This window comes from Pristiophorus japonicus, chromosome 1 (assembly GCF_044704955.1).
Source record: "Pristiophorus japonicus isolate sPriJap1 chromosome 1, sPriJap1.hap1, whole genome shotgun sequence".
NCBI classification, from domain to species: domain Eukaryota; kingdom Metazoa; phylum Chordata; class Chondrichthyes; family Pristiophoridae; genus Pristiophorus; species Pristiophorus japonicus.
The window spans coordinates 6,109,998-6,132,186 of record NC_091977.1 but is presented as its reverse complement, the minus strand read 5'-3'; positions in this window follow the sequence as shown (position 1 = coordinate 6,132,186).

Genomic DNA, 22,189 nt, shown 5'->3' with positions numbered 1-22,189 from the left:
TGACTGCTAAAATGCAGAAAGTTCTGGAAGGGCCAGGACTCCATTTTGTTATATATATATTGCAAAGGGCACACAAATACCGTATGGTATCAGCTTAGATAAAAATACATTTCCACAGCTTCTAAAAGCAAGAAAATTATGCTAAACATTTCTAAAATACTAGTTCGGCCCCAGTTGGAGAATTGTGGGGAATTCTGGGCACTGCACTTTAAGAAGGATGTGAAGGCCTTGGAGAGGGCGTAGAGGAGATTTACCGGAATAGTACCAGGGATGAAGGAGTTCAGTGATGTGGAGAGTCTGGAGACGGTGGGGTTTATTCTCCATAGAGCAGAGAAGGTGAACGGGAGATTTGATAAAGGTGTTCAAAATCGTGAATCGTTTTGAGAGAGCAAATAAGGAGAATCTGTTCCCATTGGCTTAAAGGTCAATGACGAGGGGGGAACACACAGATTTAAGGTAATTTTCCACAAAAAACACCGGAGGCGACATAAGGAAAAATACATTACGCTGCGAGTTGTTACGGTTTGGAACGCGCTGCCTGAAAAGGTGGAGGAGCAGATTCAATCGTAACTTGCTAAATGGAATTGGATTAATCCTTGAAGGGAGAATTTGGGGGTACTATGGGGAAAGAGCATGGAGTGGGACTAATTGGATTGCTCTATCAAAGAGCTGCCACAGGAACGATGGGCAAATGGCCTCCTTCTGTGCTGTATCATTCTTCTCCGAAAAATAAAAATGCATCCTGCCCCACATTGAGTCCTGTGGCCCTATCCTATCACCCCTTCCTCGCTGACCTCCATTAACTCCGATCTCTCATTGCATTTAAATCAGAGTCCCCATCCTCAGCTACAATTCTCAGTGCACGTGTTACATTCTCTATTTTTGCCCTCCTGTGTGTCCATCCTCTGTTCTACCATTAGAACCAGAGTCTTCAACTGCCTCAGCTCTACTCTCTCGAACCCTCTCTCTCTCAACCCCTCACCCTTGTGACCCCTTTCCCCACCAGCAACAGCTTCCTCAAACCTCTCTCTTTAACTGTGCTTTCAGCCACCTAATACCGCTCATTGTCTGTTTGTCCGGTCGAAAGTGCGTTGCGATGTTTTCTACAGTAAGGTTATTATTAATGAGCTGCTGTGTATCTCCAGCATTTCCTACTAATAGTCGACGTATTTACAGAGGCATATGAAAGCATGGGCCTTACGCTAAACATCCGTAAGACAAAGATCCTCCACCAACCTGTCCCTGCCGCACAGCACTGCCCCCACTCATCAAGATCCACGGCATGGCCCTGGACAACGTGGACCATTTCCCATACCTCGGGAGCCTCTTATCAACAAGAGCAGACATTGATGACGAGATTCAACACCGCCTCCAGTGCGCCAGTGTAGCCTTCGGCTGCCTGAGGTAAAGAGTGTTCGAAGATCAGGCCCTCAAATCTGCCACCAAGCTCATGGTCTACAGGGCTGTAGTGATACCCGCCTTCCTGTATGGCTCAGAGACATGGACCGTGTACAGTAGACACCTCAAGTCGCTGGAGAAATGCCACCAACGATGTCTCCGCAAGATCCTGCAAATCCCCTGGGAGGACAGACGCACCAACATTAGCGTCCTCGACCAGGCCAACATCCCCAGCATTGAAGAACTGACCACACTCGATCAGCTCCGCTGGGCAGGCCACATTGTTTGCATGCAAGACACGAGACTCCCAAAGCAAGCGCTCTACTTGGAACTCCTACACAGCAAATGAACCAAAGATGGGCAGCAGAAACGTTACAAGGACACCCTCAAAGTGTCCCTGATAAAGTGCAACATCCCCCCCGACACCTGGGAGTCCCTGGCCAAAGACCGCCCTAAGTGGAGGAAGTGCATCCGGGAGGGCGCTGAGCACCTCGAGTCTCATCGCCGAGAGCATGCAGAAACCAAGCGCAGGCAGCGGAAGGAGCGTGCGGCAAACCTGTCCCACCCACCCCTTCCCTCAACGACTATCTGTCCCACCTGTGACAGAGACTATGGTTCCCGTATTGGACTGTTCACCCACCTAAGGACTCATTTTTAGAGTGGAAGCAAGTCGAGGGACTGCCTATGATGATAATGATACTGAAATTATTAATGAGCTCCTGTGTATCTCCAACATTAGCTAATATAACTTCAGACTTCAGCATTCCTAGTTGTTTGAAAGTTCCCCAGCAAACGCCTTCAGTTCTTCACCTCTCCCTGCCTTGAGGAACACTGCTGACTGCGAATGAGTCTGGTGAAATTGTGACTGCCAGCTAAGGTGGCCCCATGGACGGCAGCCTGTGACCACAGCAGAAAGTAAAACAGATGTGCTTGATGGGACTCGTTTCTGAAGTCAGGGAGGGAGGCAAGCACCAGCACCGAGACATCACACAGTGTTTGCAACGTGCACTGAATGTGTAAGCCATCATCATCATAGGCAATCCCTCGGATCGAGGAAGACTTGCTTCCACTCCAAAAGTGAGTTCCCAGGTGACTGAAGAGTCCAATACGGGAATTACAGTCTCTGTCATAGATGGAGTCATTGAGGGAAAGCGTGGGTGGGGAGTCTGGTTTGCCGCACGCTCCTTCCGCTGCCTGCGCTTGGTTTCTGCATGCTCTCGGCGATGAGACTCGAGGTGCTCAGCGCCCTCCCGGATACACTTCCTCCACTTAGGCCCACACATCCCACTGGGCCAGGGATTCCCAGGTGTCGGTGGGGATGTTGCATTTTATCAAGGAGGCTTTTGAGGGTGTCCTTGTAACGTTTCCTCTGTCCACCTGGGGCTCGCTTGCCGTGTAGCAGTTCCGAGTAGTGCGCTTGCTTTGGGAGTCTCGTGTCTGGCATGAGAATAATGTGGCCCGCCCAGCAGAGCTGGTTGAGTGTGGTCAGTGCTTCAATGCTGGGGATGTTGGCCTGGTCGAGGACGCTAATGTTGGTGCGTCTGTCCTCCCAGGGGATTTGCAGGATCTTGCGGAGACATCGTTGGTGGTATTTCTCCAGCGACTTGAGGTGTCTACTGTACATGGTCCATGTCTCTGAGCCATACAGGAGGGCAGGTATCACTACAGCCCTGTAGACCAGGAGCTTGGTGTAAGCCAGCAAACAAATCACAACAGTTTGATTCTGAAATGAGGAAAGTACACTTCGAGTATGTGCCAGTGGGAAGAGAGCCAGACAGGGCTGTTAATGAATTCTTCGGAGCAAAGAGCTGAAGTAGGCAGCCTCCCCAGATTTTTGTCTCCCTAAATTGGCCGGGGTTTTTATCTGGTTTTTGCCTCTCCCAGGAGATCACATGGCTCCGGTTGGGGTGGAATGTAGAATGTTTCGGTGTAAGGGGTGTCGCAGTTGTGTGGGGCGGACTGGTTGGGCTGGGTGCTCTTTGCCTTTCCGCCATTGTTCATTGGTTTATGTATAACCCTCAGGGCTGCTGACCGAGGGCCGTGTGGCTTTGTCGGCCGGCGCGGACACGATGGGCCGAAATGGCCTCCTTCTGCGCTGTAAATTTCTATGTTTCTATGATTCTATGTTCCCTGCATTCCACTCGACGCAGAGAGGGAGGTGAGTGGGAGATGGACAGTGCTGGAACAGAGTTAGATTTTTTCTCGCTGTGATTTATGCCCTGCCGTTCCGTTCTTGTTAGCGATCACCCACTGTTTTTCTGAAGATATCCAATTCACGAACCCAATATCTGCCCTGTGATCAGGCTGAAAACGTAAGCCTCCACTCAAGTAAGGACTGTATGTACCCCACCGATACAAGCACATTGCAGCCAGGATCGTTCATTCTTCCATTTCATTCCTGACCCCCTTCACAAGCCATTCTACTCTCCTCCAATCACAGCTCAGCCTGTGTGCTTCCCTCACCTTGTGCCTCAGCCCCATCTCCCTGGCACGCTGACCGTGCCCACTGCCCTCCAATCATAACTTTGCCCAGTCTCCTTGCCACGTCCAGATGCCACCGAGACTGTCTGGTCTCTTTTCATTCTTGGCTACTGATAGTACTGTTATCTTCACTCTTCATTCCCATCAGAGCCCAGCCTGGTCCCCTCACAGTGAAACTCAGCCATCCCCTCTCCAATGTGAGCGCCCCATTGGGACTTAGTCTGGTCTCTCTCCATCCTCGTTCCCATCGCAACTCTGCCGTTTCCTCTCCAACGCCCCTATTTAAAAAAGAAGGCAGACAAAAAGCAGGAAACTATAGACCAGTTAGCCTAACATCTGTCGTTGGGAAAAGTTTAGAGTCCATTATTAAGGAAGCAGTAGCGGGACATTTGGAAAAGCATAATTTGGTCAGGCAGAGTCAGCATGGATTTATAAAGGGGAAGTCATGTTTGACAAATTTGCTGGAATTCTTTGAGGATGTAACGAACAGGGTGGATAAAGGGGAACCAGTGGATGTGGTGTATTTGGACTTCCAGAAGGCATTTGACAAGGTGCCACATAAAAGGTTACCGCACAAGATAAAAGTTCACAGGGTTGCGGGTAATATATTAGCATAGATAGAGGATTGGCTAACTAACAGAAAACAGAGAGTCGAGATAAATTCTCGGGTTGGCAATCAGTAACTAGTGGGGTGCCACAGGGATCAGTGCTGGGACCCCAACTATTTACAATCTATATTAATGACTTGGAAGAAGGGACTGAGTGTAATGTAGCCAAGTTTGCTGATGATACAAAGATGGGAGGAAAAGCAATGTGTGAGGAGGACACAATAAATCTGCAAAAGGACATAGACAGGCTAAGTCAGTGGGCAAAAATTTGGCAGATGGAGTATAATGTTGGAAAGTGTGAGGTCATGCACTTTGGCAGAAAAAATCAAAGAGCAAGTTATTATTTAATTGGAGAAAAATTGCAAAGTGCTGCAGTACAGTGGGACCTGGGGTACTTGTGCATGAAATGCAAAAGGTTAGTATGCAGGTACAGCAAGTGATCAGGAAGGCCAATGGAATCTTGGCCTTTATTGCAAAGGAGACGGAGTATAAAAGCAGGGAAGTCTTACTACAGTTATACAGGGTAATGGTGAGGCCACACCTGGAATACTGCGTGCAGTTTTGGTTTCCATATTTACGAAAGGATATACTTGCTTTGGAGACAGTTCAGAGAAGGTTCACTTGGTTGATTCCGGGGATGAGGGGGTTGACTTATGAGGAAAGGTTGAGGAGGTTGGGCCTCTACTCATTGGAATTCAGAAGAATGAGAGGTGATCTTATCGAAACGTATAAGATTATGAGGGGGCTTGACAAGGTGGATGCAGAGAGGATGTTTCCACTGATAGGGGAGATGAGAACTAGGGGGCAAAGGGCTGAATCTCCACTTTTGTGGTTATCGCCCAAAAATGGGCGTTATTTCCGGCGTGGATTGACAACTTCTTGCCCATTCTCAAACCACCTCGTCTCCACTTTTGAAGATGGGCGTTACCGTGAGCGATATAAAATGGGTGGTAGCATTAAATCTCGCTGACCTTCTGCCATAAAGTGTGGCCGTCCTTAGCAACGGCATGGTAACGCTCGATTCACACGATTCTGGAGGTCAAGGGTCACCATGACATGCGCAGAAGAGGAGACAGAGTGAGAGGGACTGAAGGTGTGGCTGAGTGTGGTGCGCTGCTTTGGGAGGAAGGAGGGAGACTTTAGAGCTCTACAGTAAATAGGGAAACAAAAATTAGCTGATACCAGCCACATATTTGATCGAATGTGGCCTCTAATGGAGGAAGAGGAGGAGGCATCACAGCACACTGTGGAGATTGAGGCTGGAGAGAGCAGTGAGGTGGGAGAGGAGCACATTGGAGGGCGCAAAAGAGCGAGGAGGTTCTCGGACGAGGCAAATGCCTCTCTCCTGCAGGAAGTCGAGTTACGCTGGGGTGATTTGACACAGGGAGGGCGTGGGAAGCCCACCCCAAAGGCATACCAGAAGATATGGACCGAGATAGCGGAGGTGGTCTCGTCGGCGACCAATGAGGTGCGTGAGGGCAACCAATGCCACAAACGATAGAACGATCTTGTGGGATCTGCAAAAGTATAACATGGATTTATATGTACTTAAGTATTTATATAATTTGATTTTTAACAGTCATGAGTGACTATCAGCAGATGTGAGGTCTTCCACTTTTACCGGGAATGTTGTACTCAAAGCCTGTGGTGTACGTCTTTAGGTAAATAATGATAATTATCATAATAATGATGATTACATCTGTGGGTTATGTGTTGTATCAGTCTCTGTGACAGTACCTAGCAATGATATCACGCAATGATCTCATGCCATGTCGTCCTGTCACCTTTTACAGAAGACGCTATCGACGATGAGGTCCGTGCAGAGGAGAACGGGTGGGGGGCCACCAGTCCCCAGCGACATCACTGAGACGGAGGAGCGGGTGCTCGCACTCGTGGGGAAGCACCCCCGGACAGCCACGGAAGTATCTGCAGACCCTGAAGTGATGCCACGTGAGTAAAACTTACACCATTGTGTGATGTAAAGTCAATAGATGCCACACCCACTCATACCCAAACAATCAGATATGATAGATGGTTTATAAAATTGTCATCGAAATAATGCTGGCCAAATGAAAATCATTGAAATGCAAATGTGTTGATGGTCATGAAATGTGATGTGTGTGATGATTTTGAGAGCAGTGGTGCTTTTGTCGTGCATATGCTGTGTGTAGCGCTGGACTCACTTGTGACCCGAGCACCCCCTTCTCCTCCAATAACCTCATTTGTGTCTTGCAGCTCAGCCAGCAGCGCGGCCCCAGGCAAGACCACAGAGGGCAGAAGGTAGGGGCGCAGAGAAGGTGGGGGCGCGGGGCAGGAGTCGGCGGAAGATTCTACATCTGGTGTTGAGGAGCTCCGATTTCGTCCGTCAATCCCTGGGTCTGTTCTCCATGGATGAGAGCGCGGACTTCGCGGAACCTGCATCGCCACGCTCCAGAAGCCATTCCCCCCCAAGTCCATCTAGTGGTCCTCCGGTCATTCCCTCCTCCACTCTGGAGGTACCGGCCCCAAGCACCTCGCCACAGGGCACCCCATTTGTCCCCAGGACAGCGCTGACCCCGCGGAGGCCTCGTGGACGCGGCAGGTCTGGTCCACGAGCGCCACATGAGAGCGGAGAGATGGTACAGGTGTCCAGGAGGACTGTAGACATTGGTGACCAGCTCATCGAAGCATTGGGTGGCATATCCCGACAGCTGGCCACCGTGGCTGAGTACATCCCGCAGATGGCGGAGGCCCAGGATGCGATAGCCAGGAACACTGCTGGCACAGGCCTCCCAGTGGTCCCCGAGCGCGACACTCCAACCCTAGGTTCCGCGCCATCATTGCGAGCGACAGATGAGAGCAAGGACCAAGATCCTGCTTCTGCATCAGAGAATGTTGCCCCCTCGGCACCCCCTGCTCCCGTACCCATAAAACCACCGCCTCTGCCTTCATCCCCCCCAATGAGGCACTGCCTGAGGAGCTCCTCGACCAGGCACCGTGGAGCGAGGAGGGGAAGGAGTAGAGGTGGGGAGAAGAAGGGGAGGGGGGAAGGAAAGTGAGGTGCATGTCCGCAGGTGATGGCTGTGTTATATCTCCATCTGGGTGTATGCAATTTGTTGTAATGTATGGGGGGAGGGGACCACGCTCCTGCTTTGCCTTTGTATCCTGTGTTGCTGGACATGTTGAACATGTGATTGATGTCAATGGTGGAAAAAGTGGGGTGTGGGCAGGGGTTGGGTGTTATTGGCTGTCATACTTATGATTTCAGACCAATGTTGGTATTAAACTTTTGTTATTGAACATAACCTTGTTGCACATTGTCTCAGATAGCTGGACCATTACACACTGGTGATTCTTTACCGTGAAAGGATTAAATACAACTTAACATCAATCAACGTAAACTTTAACTGGCACCAAGCTGATGGGCACCATTGATGTCTGAGCTGCACACACACAGCAGTGTGTCAGCATTGTCACTCACATCAGCGCTCTTTCAGGCAAATCTCTCAGATATCAGCTCCTCACGTAAGAGTGGGATTTAACAAATGCCAGCCACACTGCTGGCGTTCGTTCCGGTTAGTTCCACTTTTTGTGGGCGTTTTTTGAGCGAGCGATATTCTGGGCGATATGTGTGCGAGGTGGTGAAATTGATGATGGGCGATCTCAATGGCCGCTAGTTTGGGTAAATATGCTCTTTATGACAAAAAACAGTCACCAGGCGTTCATATTGAATCTCGCCATTAATTCTGTGAGGAAAGTAACCCTGGGCGATATTATGGGCGTTGATTTCGTCCATTCTGCTGATTCCACCCAAATAAGAGAGCGGGCAGTAATATTTTTTCCCGGTGTTAAGCACATGGTGATAAGTCTCCTAAAAAAGCCCATCAGTTTCCATTTTGTGCCAAAATGGGCGATATATGGGCATTATACGTCATTTGAGCGGTTAAGTGGGCGTTAAGTGGGCGTTAAGTGGGCGTTAAGTGGGCGTTAAGTGGGCGTTAAGCTTGCAAACAAAGTGGAGGCTCTAGCCCATAGTCTTAGAATAAGGGTCCGCCTATTTAAAACTGAGATGAGGAGGAATTTCTTCTCTCAGAGGGTTGTAAATCTGTGGAATTCGCTGCCTCAGAGAGCTGTGGAAGCCGGGTCATTGAATAAATTTAAGAGAGAGATAGACAGTTTCTTAAGCGATAAGGGATAAGGGGTTATGGGGAGCGGGCAGGGAAGTGGACCTGAGTCCATGATCGTATCAGCCATGATCGTATTAAATGGCGGAGCAGGCTCGAGGGGCCGTATGGCCTACTCCTGCTCCTATTTCTTATGTTGTTCCTCTCTGCTCTTGCACAGTGCGAACTGATAAATTCAACTCTCTGCCTTCCTTTATATAGTCAATTGACCAAGAGCTGCAATCACTTTTTACTCAATTTCCTCCCCTTAAGTCACTGACTCCTGCTGCGATTTACCTCCACAGGCACCAGTTACTGTTTGCCACCTCATCCAAGTAAGTGAAGGAAAAGGGTTGATAAATTTGGGGACAGGGTGTGTTAGTGTGGTTGTGGAGGCTAAATGCTGGAATGGACCGGTTGGGGTGAATAGCCTGTTTCCGCTCTGTAATTTCTATGCGTTTCATCAGACTCCAGACCCTGGGGAACCCCCAGCCCTGAACTCCCTGCGGTTGGATGCTGAGAAGGGCCGAGACTGAGTTACCGCTGACTCCAGCAGTTGAATTTCCCCCCTCTCCTTCCTAGAAACTTCGATGCAATCCAGGGGAACAGCACACAGCATTGCTGAGATTTTTTCCCCCGGTAATAGTAACTCACACAGGAGAAATCTGTGGAATTAGGTTAAAGGTACAGCATACCCCAGCCTGGGCCTCTGACAGACCAGCATTCCAATCTGCCTTAAAGGGACAACCAGCACATTTACATATCCTTTCATATTTTTCCTCAAAACATCTGTTTTTTTTTTAATTGCTTCAGAAGGACCATGTGCCTGCTTTTGATCTGCTTTTTGAAATTAGGTTGCATTCATGTTAGACTGGACAACCTCTTGTTGGCTGGCACAGATACAATGGTAAGTACTGCAGGGAATCGAATACGGCCAGGGTGATCTCCTGGACTAGTTTCGATCGCCTGGATGGGTTGGAGAGGAATTTTCCCAGATTTCTTATCTCCTAAATTGGCCTGGGTTTTTATCTGGTTTTTTGCCTCTCCCAGGAGATCACATGGCTCCGGTTGGGGTGGAGTGTAGAATGTTTCAGTATAAGGGGTGCCATAAACACATAAGAACATAAGAAATAGGAGCAGGAGTAGGTCATTATGGCCCCTCGAGCCTGCTCTGCCATTTAATACGATCATGGCTGATCCGATCATGGACTCAGCTCCACTTCCCCGCCCGCTCCCCATAACCCCTTATTCCCTTATTAGTTAAGAAACTGTCTATCTCTGACTTAAATCCATTCAATGTCCCAGCTTCCACAGCTCTCTGAGGCAGTGAATTCCACAGATTTACAACCCTCAGAGAAGAAATTCCTCCTCATCTCAGTTTTAAATGTGCGGCCCCTTATTCTAAGATTATGCCCCCTAGTTCTAGTCTCCCCTATCATTGGAAACATCCTCTCTGCATCCACCTTGTCAAGCCCCCTCATAATCTTATACATTTCGACAAGATCACCTATCATTCTTCTGAATTCCAATGAGTAGAGGCCCAACCTATTCAACCTTTCCTCATAAGTCAACCCCCTCATCCCCGGAGTCAACCGAGTGAACCTTCTCGGAACTGCCTCCAAAGCAAGTATATCCTTTCATAAATATGGAAACCAAAACTGCATGCAGTATTCCAGGTGTGGCCTCCCCAGTACCCTATACAACTTCCCTGCCTTTATACTCCATCCCCTTTGCAATAAAGGCCAAGATTCAATTGGCCTTCCTGATCACTTGCTGTGCCGGTCACTGCATCCTTTGTGCTGGGGACTTCTGAGTGAGTTCAGTTCTCGTGCCTGGTTATCCTGGGAGTGCAGTGCTGCTGTACCGCTGGCTCTGCATGGCTGGAGTGGAGTTAATCTACAGGACAAACAGGAAATTGTTCAACCTCTGAAGCCTCCAGTCCAGATCCAAGGTTGCTCCAACCTCTGACATTGAATTACAATATGCAGGTGACATTTGCGTTTGTGCACATTCGGAGTCCGAACTCCAAACCATCATTGACACCTTCACTTGGAAGAAGGGACTGAGTGTAACGTAGCCAAGTTTGCTGACGATACAAAGATGGGAGGAAAAGCAATGTGTGAGGAGGACACACAAAACCTGCAAAAGGTCACAGACAGGCTAAGTGAGTGGGCAGATGGAGTATAATGTTGGAAAGTGTGAGGTCATGCACTTTGACAGAAAAAAATCAAAGAGCAAGTTATTATTTAAATGGAGAAAAATTGCAAAGTGCTGCAGTACAGCGGGACCTGGGGGTAGTTGTGCATGAAATACACAAAAGGATAGTATGTAGGTACAGCAAGTGATCAGGAAGGCCAATGGAATCTTGGCCTTTATTGCAAAGGGGATGGAGTATAAAAGCAGGGAAGTCTTGCTACAGTTATACAGGGTACTGGGGAGGCCACATCTGGAATACTGCGTACAGTTTTGGTTTCCATATTTAAGGAAGGATATACTTGCTTTGGAGGCAGTTCAGAGAAGGTTCACTAGGTTGATTCCGGGGATGAGGGGGTTGACTCATGAGGAAGGGTTGAGGAGGTTGGGCCTCTACTCATTGGAATTCAGAAGAATGAGAGGTGATCTTATCGAAACGTATAAGATTATGAGAGGGCTTGACAAGGTGGATGTAGAGAGGAGCAGGCGGGGAAGTGGAGCTGAGTCCATGATCAGATCAGCCAGGATCGTATTAAATGGCGGAGCAGGCTCGAGGGAACGTATGGCCTACTCCTGCTCCTATTTCTTATGTTCTTATTAAATATCAGAATTTGACCCTTTGCCAGTATCTGACCTTCAGCACTAGCTTCTGTAGACAAAGCTGAACGTCTTAGTTTTACAGACAATTAGAAGTTAGTCTTCCCAAAGGAAACTGAATCATTAGACCAAGTGGATCACTGTCTGACAAAGCTTACATTTGGATGCTTCCTCGGAAACACTTCAGCAGCTCCTCCCAAACCCGCGACCTCTACCACCGAGAAGGACAAGGGCAGCAGGCACATGGGAACACCACCACCACCACGTTCCCCTCCCAGTCACACACCATCCTGACTTGGAAATATCTCGTCGTTCCTTCATCGTCGCTGGGTCAGAATCCTGGAACTCCCTCCCTAACAGCACTGTGGGAGCACCTTCACCACACGGACTGCAGCGGTTCAAGAAGGCGGCTCACCACCACCACCTTCTCAAGGGGCAATTAGGGATGGGCAATAAATGCCGGCCTTGCCAGCGACGCCCACATCCTGTGTACAAATAAGTAAAAACAACCCTGATAGCATTATGTCCTACTTTCGCAGCACTGAGGCAAAGAACATCACTGCACAGAAAGGGCCATTCAGTGTGTATCGCGCCTGAACGAGCTCAATGAAATAGCTATCCTTTATTCCCATTCCCCTTTTTTTATAGCATTTAAAATTTTCATCTTTCAATATCTACGTCTATTTTAAAAGCTATTCTGGATTGGTGGCACGGAAACTGGCCCCAACAAATTTGGATATCTGAATATTACGCTTTTGTTGAAGCATAAGAACATAAGAAATAGGAGCAGGGGTAGGCCATACGGCCCCTCGAGCCTGCTCCGCCATTCAATAAGATCATGGCTGATTCGATCATGGACTCAGCTCCACTTCCCTGCCCACTCTTCATAACCCCTTAATCACTTATCGGTTAAGAAACTGTCTATCTCTGCCTTAAATTTATTCAATGTTCCAGCTTCCACAGCTCTCTGAGGCAGCGAATTCCAAAGATTTACAACCCTCTGAGAGAAGAAATTTCTCCTCATCTCAGTTTTAAATGGGCGGCCCCTTATTCTAAGATTATGCCCTCTAGTTCTAGTCTCCCCCATCAGTGGAAACATCCTCTCTGCATCCACCTTGTCAAGCCCCCTCATAATCTTATACGTTTCGATAAGATCGCCTCTCAATCAGATTGATATCACCTCACTATAACAGGAAGAAATCATCAGAGCTGTGAAAATAGTTCTCATGTTTGAATAAAACTGACTTGAGATGAACCAATTCCCAACAGTCGCAGAAGACCAACACTAATTGGCACTGATTTGGGTTGAAAGGTTTGTGGACATTGTGAACATGGCTAGCAGGGGTTACAGTTGAAATGGAAGAATGTTGACCAGCTGATAATTCAGCAAGTGCTGATCCTGCGGGAATGTGGGTGTGTGGACAGCACTGTGATCGGCTGGGGTTGCATTCCTTGGAACAGAGGAGGCTGAGGGGAGATCTGATTGAGGTGTATAAAATGATGAGGGGCCTAGATCGAGTGGACAGGATGGATCTATTTCCCTTAGCAGAGGGGTCAACAACCAGGGGGCATAAATTTAAAGTAGTTGGTCCAAGGTTTAGAGGGGACTTAGGAACTTTTTTCGCCCAGAGGATGGTGGGTGTCTGGAACTCACTGCCTAAAGTACTTGGATGTACACTTGAAGTACTTGGATGTACACAGGAGTACGGACCTAGAGCTGGAAAGTGGGATTAGGCTGGGTAGCTCTTTGTCGGCCAGCCACAGACACGATGGGCCAAACGCCTCCTTCTGTGGTGTAGACTTCTACAATTCTATGATATGATTGGTCAGAATTGTCTTTAATCATTAACTAACCTCTCGAAATTCATTGTTTGTGCACACAGGGGAAGTAAGTGGGAGAGGCTGGTCTACCAGGGACCGCTACTCCCGAGAAATCCTGCATAAAACGTATAAAATTCTGACGGGATTGGACAGACTGGATGCAGGGAGGATGTTTCCCCTGGCTGGGAAGTCTAGAACAAGGGGTCACGGGGTAGGAAATTTAGGACCGAGATGAGGAGAAATGTTGTCACTCAGAGGGTGGTGAACCTGTGGAATTCTCTACCACAGAAGGCTGTGGAGGCCAAGTCACTGAATATATTTAAGAGGGAGATAGATAGATTTCCAGACACAAAAAGCATCAAGGGATATGGGGAAAAAGCAGGAATATGATGTTGAGATAGAGGGTCAGCCATGATCATATTGAATGGTGGTGCAGGCTCGAGGGGCCGAATGGCCTACTACTGCTCCTATTTTCTATGTTTCTATAAGACACGACTCTCAGGAGGGATGCTGTGAAAGTGGACAAACTTAAATAAACACAGACAGTGAAATAAGGTCAATAGCATGTGTCATCCCAACGAACGGAGTATTCAGACACCCAGATTTCAAAGGGCAACAAAATAGACACTAAAATGTAAGTGTGCATAAAGCTAGATTACTGATGATTTACCGGAATACGAAGGCACATGCACATGCAAGGCAAATGCTTTACGTGACTCACCCCATTATCACAGTACATTATCTTGCTCCATTTCTGTTGTTGAATCTGATGTGTTCAAGTGACTTTAATTGGTACTATTACTGTCGTGTGCAGGATGTAGAGCTACGTAGAGGCTTGAGTTGTGGACATGATTGCTGAAGTGTTTGTGAGTGGTTTATGTTGCCATATTTACAAAAGAATATACTTGGTTTGGAGGCAGTTGAGAGAAGGTTCACTCGGTTGATTCCGGGGATGAGGGGGTTGACCTATGAGGAAAGGTTGAGTAGGTTGGGCCTCTACACATTGGAATTCAGAAGAATGAGAGGTGATCTTATCGAAACGTATAAGATTATGAGGGGGCTTGACAAGGTGGATGCAGAGAGGATGTTTCCACTGATGGGGGAGACTAGAACTAGGGGGCATGATCTTATAATAAGGGGCCGCCCATTTAAAACGGAGATGAGGAGGAATTTCTTCTCTCAGAGGGTTGTAAATCTGTGGAATTCGTTGTCTCAGAGAGCTGTGGAAGTTGGGACATTGAATAAATTTAAGGCGGAGATAGATGGATTTTTGAGCGATTAAAGAATAAGGGGTTATGGGGAGCGGGCAGGGAAGTGGAGCTGAGTCCATGACTGGATCAGCCATGATCGTATTAAATGGCGGAGCAGGCTCGAGGGGCCGTATGGCCTACTCCTGCTCCTATTTCTTATGATCTTATAATGAGGTGTGATGATGTGAATTGGGCAGGAGTTATCACTGGCACAGAGCAGGTTGAGAAGTGATGTGCTTGCTGTTTATAAGAGTCAAAAGGGACTAGATAATGTCGACCATTCACCTTGTCCAGAACAGCAGAACATTGCCTGTGCTTGAAGGGTAGGAAATTCAAAATTAATCTGTGGAAGCATATTTTCAGTGAGCCAGTGGAATAGGCTCCCTTACGAAACGGTGGAAGCAGTTAATAATTGATTCATTCAATTGCAAACTGGAAAATAATATTCTGGGACAAAGTACGTGAGTAATGTGAGACGTGACGTGTGGTGAGTGTAGCGTGCTCTGGAAGAACAGGGGAGTTTAAACCTCTGGTTCCCAAAGCTCTCCCCCACTGTCTATCTCTGTCTTAAATATATTCAATGACCCGGCTTCCACAGCTCTCTGAGGCAGTGAATTCCACAGATTTACAACCCTCTGAGAGAAGAAATTTCTCCTCATCTCAGTTTTAAATGGTCAGTCCCTTATTCTGAGACTATGCCCCCTAGTTCCAGTCTCTCCCATCAGTGGAAACATCCTCTCTGCATCCACCTTGTCAAGCTCCCTCATAATGCAGACTTCAGGGATTAAGGGGTTATGGGGAGCGGGCAGGGAAGTGGACCTGAGTCCATGATCGGATCAGCCATGATGGTATTAAATGGCGGAGCAGGCTCGAGGGGCCGTATGGCCTACTCCTGCTCCTATTTCTTATGTTCTTATGTTCTTTTTCACCTAGCAATTATTATGTTTCTATGTCAGAACAGCGGGGCAAGAATATTGGGTGAGTTTAATCACTTCCAGATAGTCTGGAGAAAAGGCAACACATACGGTTAAAGTGGAGAATGCTATTTTTGATTCATCCAAGACTGCTAGATTAGTATGTTTCTAGTCCAACAAGGATAGAAGCACTGCTTGGCTTAGTTCTGGGAAATAAAGTGGGGCAAATAATCAAAGTGAGAGTCGGAGAACAATAACGGCCACAACTTGGGTGAAATATAAAAGTCGTAAGTCAAAGACAAACATGCTGGACTGAAAGAACGCAATGTTCAGCGAAATAAGAAGGGATCTGGGCCAGAGAAAGGTTTGTAAACAGATCAATGGATCAACTGTGTGGAGAATCTTCTGAATGATCTGGATAGAGGACAAAATAGATATATTCCAATTGGACAAAAAGCAGGTGCATCAAAGAATAAAGTTCGATCGATATAGAGAGATTAAAACCAAACTGCAATTGGAAAAAGAGGCATATTGTGAAATTAAGGCTAACAATCCCAAACCAGTCACCCTCTCATTCTAGCCCTGAACCCCCTGCCTCTATCTAATATCCTCTACACAGTTCTCTAGTCAGATCACTGCTCGGGTACTGTGCCAGTTCTCATCACTGATACCCGAGGAAGACATTCAAGTATTGGCGGTTATATTGGAGGTCATGTCGAGGAGCTGCGATGTTAAACCTTAATATTGGAGCTATGAATTAAGAGGAGAGATTGAAGAAACGTGGGCTTTTGGGCTTGAAAAGAGGTGTCTGAGAAGGACTGTCTAAAGGTATGTCAAATAGTAAACTGCATGGAGAAGGTAAATCCCAAAATTCACTTCCAACTACATTGTAAGACTAAAAAGCAAAAGAAAGACTTGGATGTATATAGCACCTTTCATGACCACCGGACATCTCAAAGCACTTTACAGCCAATGAAGTACTTTTGGAGTGTAGTCACCGTTGTAATGTGGGAAATGCAATAAAGGTCACAGGTGCACACTGGGAAAAGGCAAGTTTGGGACCAATCTGAGTTCTTCACACAGGGCACCCACACATAGAATGGGTGCCCTGATGCACCAGTAGTGGTGAAAAGCCTCAAGTTGTTTAAGAACCAGTTGGATGATGCATTAGGGGAAACATCAGGACTTTCTGGATTGATAAATGAAGATAAGCTGATGTGAAGGGTCATCGACCTGAAACGTTAACTCTGTTTCTCTCTCTACAGATACTGCCTGACCCGCTGAGTATTTCCAGCATTTGCTGTTTTTATTTCAGATTTCCAGCATCCGCAGTATTTTGATTTTGTATATTGGGAATGGTAGCATAGTGGTACCACCAACGATGTCTCCGCAAGATCCTACAACTCCCCTGGGAGGACACACACACCAACATCAGCGTCCTCGCCCAGGCCAACATCCCAGCATCGAAGCACTGACCACAAGGGCAGAACTGATACAGGTGATGGAACCATAATTTCTTTGTTTGTTCTTCTGTATAAAGATAATGTGATATTGAACCTCTGTAGAAGTCTTCGCTGAGCCTTTGACTCAGTGAGACATTTCCTTGCAGCAAGTAAATCTATTAAAGGAACATCTACCGAGCTGTTTATGTCAGAGTTTCATTTTTTTTAGTTAAATTGAGAGTTGAGATTTCGACAGCTTCTTGGAGGTCCCACTGAGATCGCTTACCCGCTACTCTGTGAGTAACGGATGCAGATATAGTGTCTCTTTGGTGAAGGGCTTAACTGGCCAGAATAAGGTGAGCCTTTTGCTCGCAAAGGGTCTCTTTACTGTTGAATCGCACATGTAATCTGTTGTCCACAGTGGAGGTACTGCGATCTACGAGACTCAACATTTAAGAGCTAAAGTTATTTTGTAATCATTTCCTTCTCAGCTTGAAGGCAGAAGGGATCTGATCTTGAAAATATCCGATCTGGAAACAGCCCGGGGAGATCTTGTTAGTATAAGGTAAAAGAGCGCGATCGATCGAAAAAGGGGCAGGGCCCCTGCGCGAGGAAGGGACAGGGTCTCTGTGCGATCCGGGTCCTTGTGGGATAGGACCATTTTAGATAAGTTAAGGACTCAGTCTGTAGTGGCGTAAAATGCAGACTGAGATTTGACTATATGTTTGGATAGAGTTTAAGGCTATGATTTGTACACCCGCGTGGATGTTGTTTGTCTTAATTGTCCTTGTTATACTGTTGTGTTCAGTACTTCTGTGCGATATTGTAATTAACCAAACGGGAAGAGTCACTAGGGAAGATTGTGATTCGGAAAAACAAAAATTGATTGAGAAAAGAAACAGTAACTGATTGATCAACCGCGGTTGGTTCGTGCCAACATCTCTCACACACCCAGACTGAGCCTGAATTAAGAGCCTTTTCAGGCCACGTGACGGCCAGGAGAAGTGGGCATAGAGAACTCGTTGACCAAAAGGATTGTGAGATCAGAAACTGTGAAAAGAAAAATCTTAATCATCCAGAATGGATGCCGGCGGAGCAAGTAAAACACCACCAAAGGGCACACCAGCTTATTTTATGTTCCAGAATTGTGGTCAGTCTTCAATTGATCACTTTAAAAAAAATTGGGTAGAGTGGACTAAGGCCATTTCCACCCAATGGTTCATTTAACTTGGAAAGAATAAGATGTCTAGAGGAGTGCCTTATGAACAGAGACCCAGAAAAAAAAGTAATAAAAAAAGGCCTGGGTTCCGATTCTTCAAGCCCATGTAAAATTAACAGAGGAAGTAAATCAATATGTAAAAAAAAAGAAAACCTGATAGTGATGTATGGATCCACAAATAGAGCCAGCCAAACAACAAGCTTTGTTGAATGAAGAGAGACTTTTGTGAATGTCTGTCTTTGAGTGAGAGTGCTTGTGTAAAGTTTTGACTGCGGATTGAATGAAAGCCTGTTTGGAAGAGTGGTCAAACTGTCTGTTTGCTTTAGCTCCACCCACTTTTTCAGACAGAGTGAAAGTTTTTTTTTTTAACCCTTCGTAGTGTTGACTTGTGTGTGGGAAGTTTTAAGAGAGTGTGAACCTTATTGAATTACATTTTAAGTTAGAAACGCAGGTGTGGATTTATTCGGATGATAAGTTACGGAGCTAGGAATTGCCCAAAGGATATAGGTTTGTTGAGCAAAAGATAAAAAATGCACGGTCCCGGCGGTTTAAAAAAAAAGAGAATTTATTTGATACGCTCACTTACTTGTCAAAAGAAAACACGCAATCATTAATTGCATTGGGTTGAAAGACATAAATTTAGTCTAGGAGTGAGATAAAGAATGGGGATGGGAAGTTGTAATGCCTTTTAAATAGAAAAGCCTGCATGGGCCTCTCGAGGCTGCAGGCTGGGGGAGTACGCTCCCATTTTCTCTTGTGTAAAACCTTGACGCGAAAGCTTCTAGCTCAGTAAGAAGATTTTTGAATAAAAGATTGGCAGTACAATATTTGAATTGGGATTTTGAGATATTTCAGGTGATTCTCCTTGATAAACATTTTGGTTGTATTGGGAAAATCTTGGGTTTAGAAGCCTTTTTAATAAAATTACACAACTACTGAGTCAGGAGCTAAAGCTTAAAAGATTGTAATTTATGAGACACTGTATCATAAATTGAAGTTACAGAGCAAAAGATTGGAGTTTTTGATGTTCAGCTTCTAAGCCAGAAGTTGGGTACACAATTATAAAACAAGTACTTTGCATTCTGTGATCTGTGAATCACTATAAGCAGAAATGAGAAGTCCGATTTAAAAAAAAAACAGTATTACCATATTTGACATTTTGTAATCCAACAACAAATACAAATACTACAAAAGGGGGGTGGCAGGTTATATTTTGCCAACTTGGTATGCACCAGGTATTTCGGCAATTACAAAACAAATCTGTGAAAATTGTGTTACCTATCAGACAATGAATCTGGGTAAGACGGAAAAAGTAGAGTCTGCCTTTTGTCCATTTACAAATGGATTTTATTGAATTACCTATGTGTATGGGATTTAAGTATAGAAACATAGAAACATAGAAAATAGGTGCAGGAGTAGGCCATTCGGCCCTTCTAGCCTGCACCGCCATTCAATGAGTTCATGGCTGAACATTCAACTACAGTATCCCATTCCTGATTTCTCGCCATACCCCTTGATAGTTATTGTAGATGTGTTCTCCAGATGGATTGAAGCCTTTCCATGTAAAAAGGCCGATGCCACTACTGTTGCTAAATTTTTGTTAAAAGAAATCGTACCGCGCTTCGGAATTCCAGCTAAGCTTTCTAGTGACAATGGGTCTCATTTTACAGGAACTGTTATAAAAGAAATGTGTAAAGCATTACAGATCAACCAACGTTTTCATTGCAGTTATCATCCACAATCAGCCGGACTTGTTGAAAGATATAATGGAATGCTTAAAAATAAGCTGGCAAAGTTATGCAATGACACTGGACTAAAATGGGTAGAACTGCTGCCCTTAGCCTTGATGATAATGCGATCTGCAACTAACAGAACAACAGGCCTGTCACCGCATGAGATAGTTATGGAATGTCCCCAATGAATGCCTTTTACTGCACCGTTTACAGCAAAACAAATGAACATCCATAAAATGGAAGAAAAAATGTTGAATTATTGTATTGCACTAACCAAATGTATTTCCAGCTTTCATTCACAGATAAAAGAAGCCCAAGTCAAACCAGCAGAGGGGAAGTGTCATAATCTGGAGCCTGGACATTTCGTTTACATCAACATTTTTAAAAGAAAAAGCAGCCTACAACCAAGATTTGAAGGACCATACCAAGTCTTGCTGACAACCAATACTGCAATCAAGATAAAAGAAAGACCAACATGGATCCATGCGTCCCATTGCAAAAGGGCACCCGACAAGGAGGAATGACTAAGGAACTGTATGGAATATGGGGACTGATCATATTCTTGCTGATATTCTTTGACCGATAACGTTTGTTTGTATTAGTTAAGTGCTGCTGCGCCAGGTTGGGAGAAACAATATTACCAACTGAGATCACTGCTAGGGTTATGGTCGCAACAACTACCGAAAGTTCTTGTGTGGAAATGGAAATAGAAAGACTGTGCAAGATTAGAATGGATTAAGTTGTTCTTGTAAAAGACAAAAGGGAGGAATGTGGAAAATTACTTTAGAAGTTACATTTTCTGTTAAATGTACCCTTTTGTAATAAAACAAAATAGAATCTCAGTTTTCCCAGAAGCCCCTGCAGCAGACAGTTTGCTTCTGCAAAAACACATTAACCTTGACTGATAGCCAACTGATTTAGAAAAGCAGGGGCCATCTGTGTGAGCGATGGAACCTTGAATTTACCCTCCCTATTCTGTTACAGAGTTATACTCCCTGCGAATAACTGTCGCTGTGCTAAACCTTAGAAGTATTAGATAAAAGCTGTATAGATATGTAGAGAATTACAACAAGGATGTAATGTTAATTAAGTGACTGAAGAATTTCTTATCTGTATTTGCTGACTGCAAGGGCAGAACTGATACAGGTGATGGAACCATAATTTCTTTGTTTGTTCTTCTGTATAAAGATAATGTGATATTGAACCTCTGTAGAAGTCTTCGCTGAGCCTTTGACTCAGTGAGATGTTTCCTTGCAGCAAGTAAATCCCTGGCCAAAGACCGCCCGAAGTGGAGAAAATGCATCCGGGAGGGCGCTGAGCACCTCGAGTCTCATCGCCGAGAGCGTGCAGAAACCAAGCGCAGGCAGCGGAAGGAGCGTGCGGCAAACCTGTCCCACCCTCCCCTTCCCTCAACGACTATCTGTGACAGAGACTGTGGTTCTCTGTTCAGCCTCCTAAGGACTCATTTTTAGAGTGGAAGCAAGTCTTTCTCGATTCCGAGAGACTGCCTATGATGATGATGATGATGATGATGATGATGACAGAGGTTATGTTACAGGACCAGTAATCCAGAGGCTTGGACTAATGATCTGGAGACAGGAGTTCAAGTCCCGCCACGGCAGCTGGGGAATTTAAATTTAGCTCATTAAATAAACCTGGAATAAAAAGCGAATGTCAGTAATGGTGACCGTGGAACTAACGGATTGTTGTAAAAAACCCATCGACTGTTCTTTAGGGAAGGCAGTCTGGCCTATATGTGACTCAAGACCCACAGCAATGTGAAATGGCCCAGTGAGACACTCAGTTGTATCAAAGGGCAGTTAAAGATGGGCTACATACACTGGCATTGTCAATGACACCCACCTCCCCTGAAGGGATATAAAAAAAGCTGACTGGTTTTTTTATCCATTAGTATCCTGTGATGAAGAGGTTTATGTTTGTGTTACTGTTTCATTCCATTCAGCGTTCTCCTCAACCTTAAAGATATAAATTTTAAAAAACAGACTGTTTGATGAATTTTTCACCAGAATTCCGAATGGCCCAGAAACTCCGTCCTCCCCAGGTCCGTACGGAGTGTGTACGGAGTGTGTACGGAGTGTGTACGGACCCGGGAATGCACATGCGCTGAAAACCGGCTTTTCCGATCTGTCAAGCTGGAGCCTGATGGATCCTCCACATCTCGGGAGCAAGGACATTTGTACAGGCAGGATTGCGGGATTTACCCATATCTTGCCCGGCAAATATCCTCAAAACTCTTGCACCTGATAAAAGCAGGCGCATAGCCCACTGTTACAGACGTAAGATTTTTAAAACACTCAAAAACATGGCAAAATAATATTATAAAAACACATGTTATTGTTAAAAACTCTACCCACTACGGTAAGTTTATTT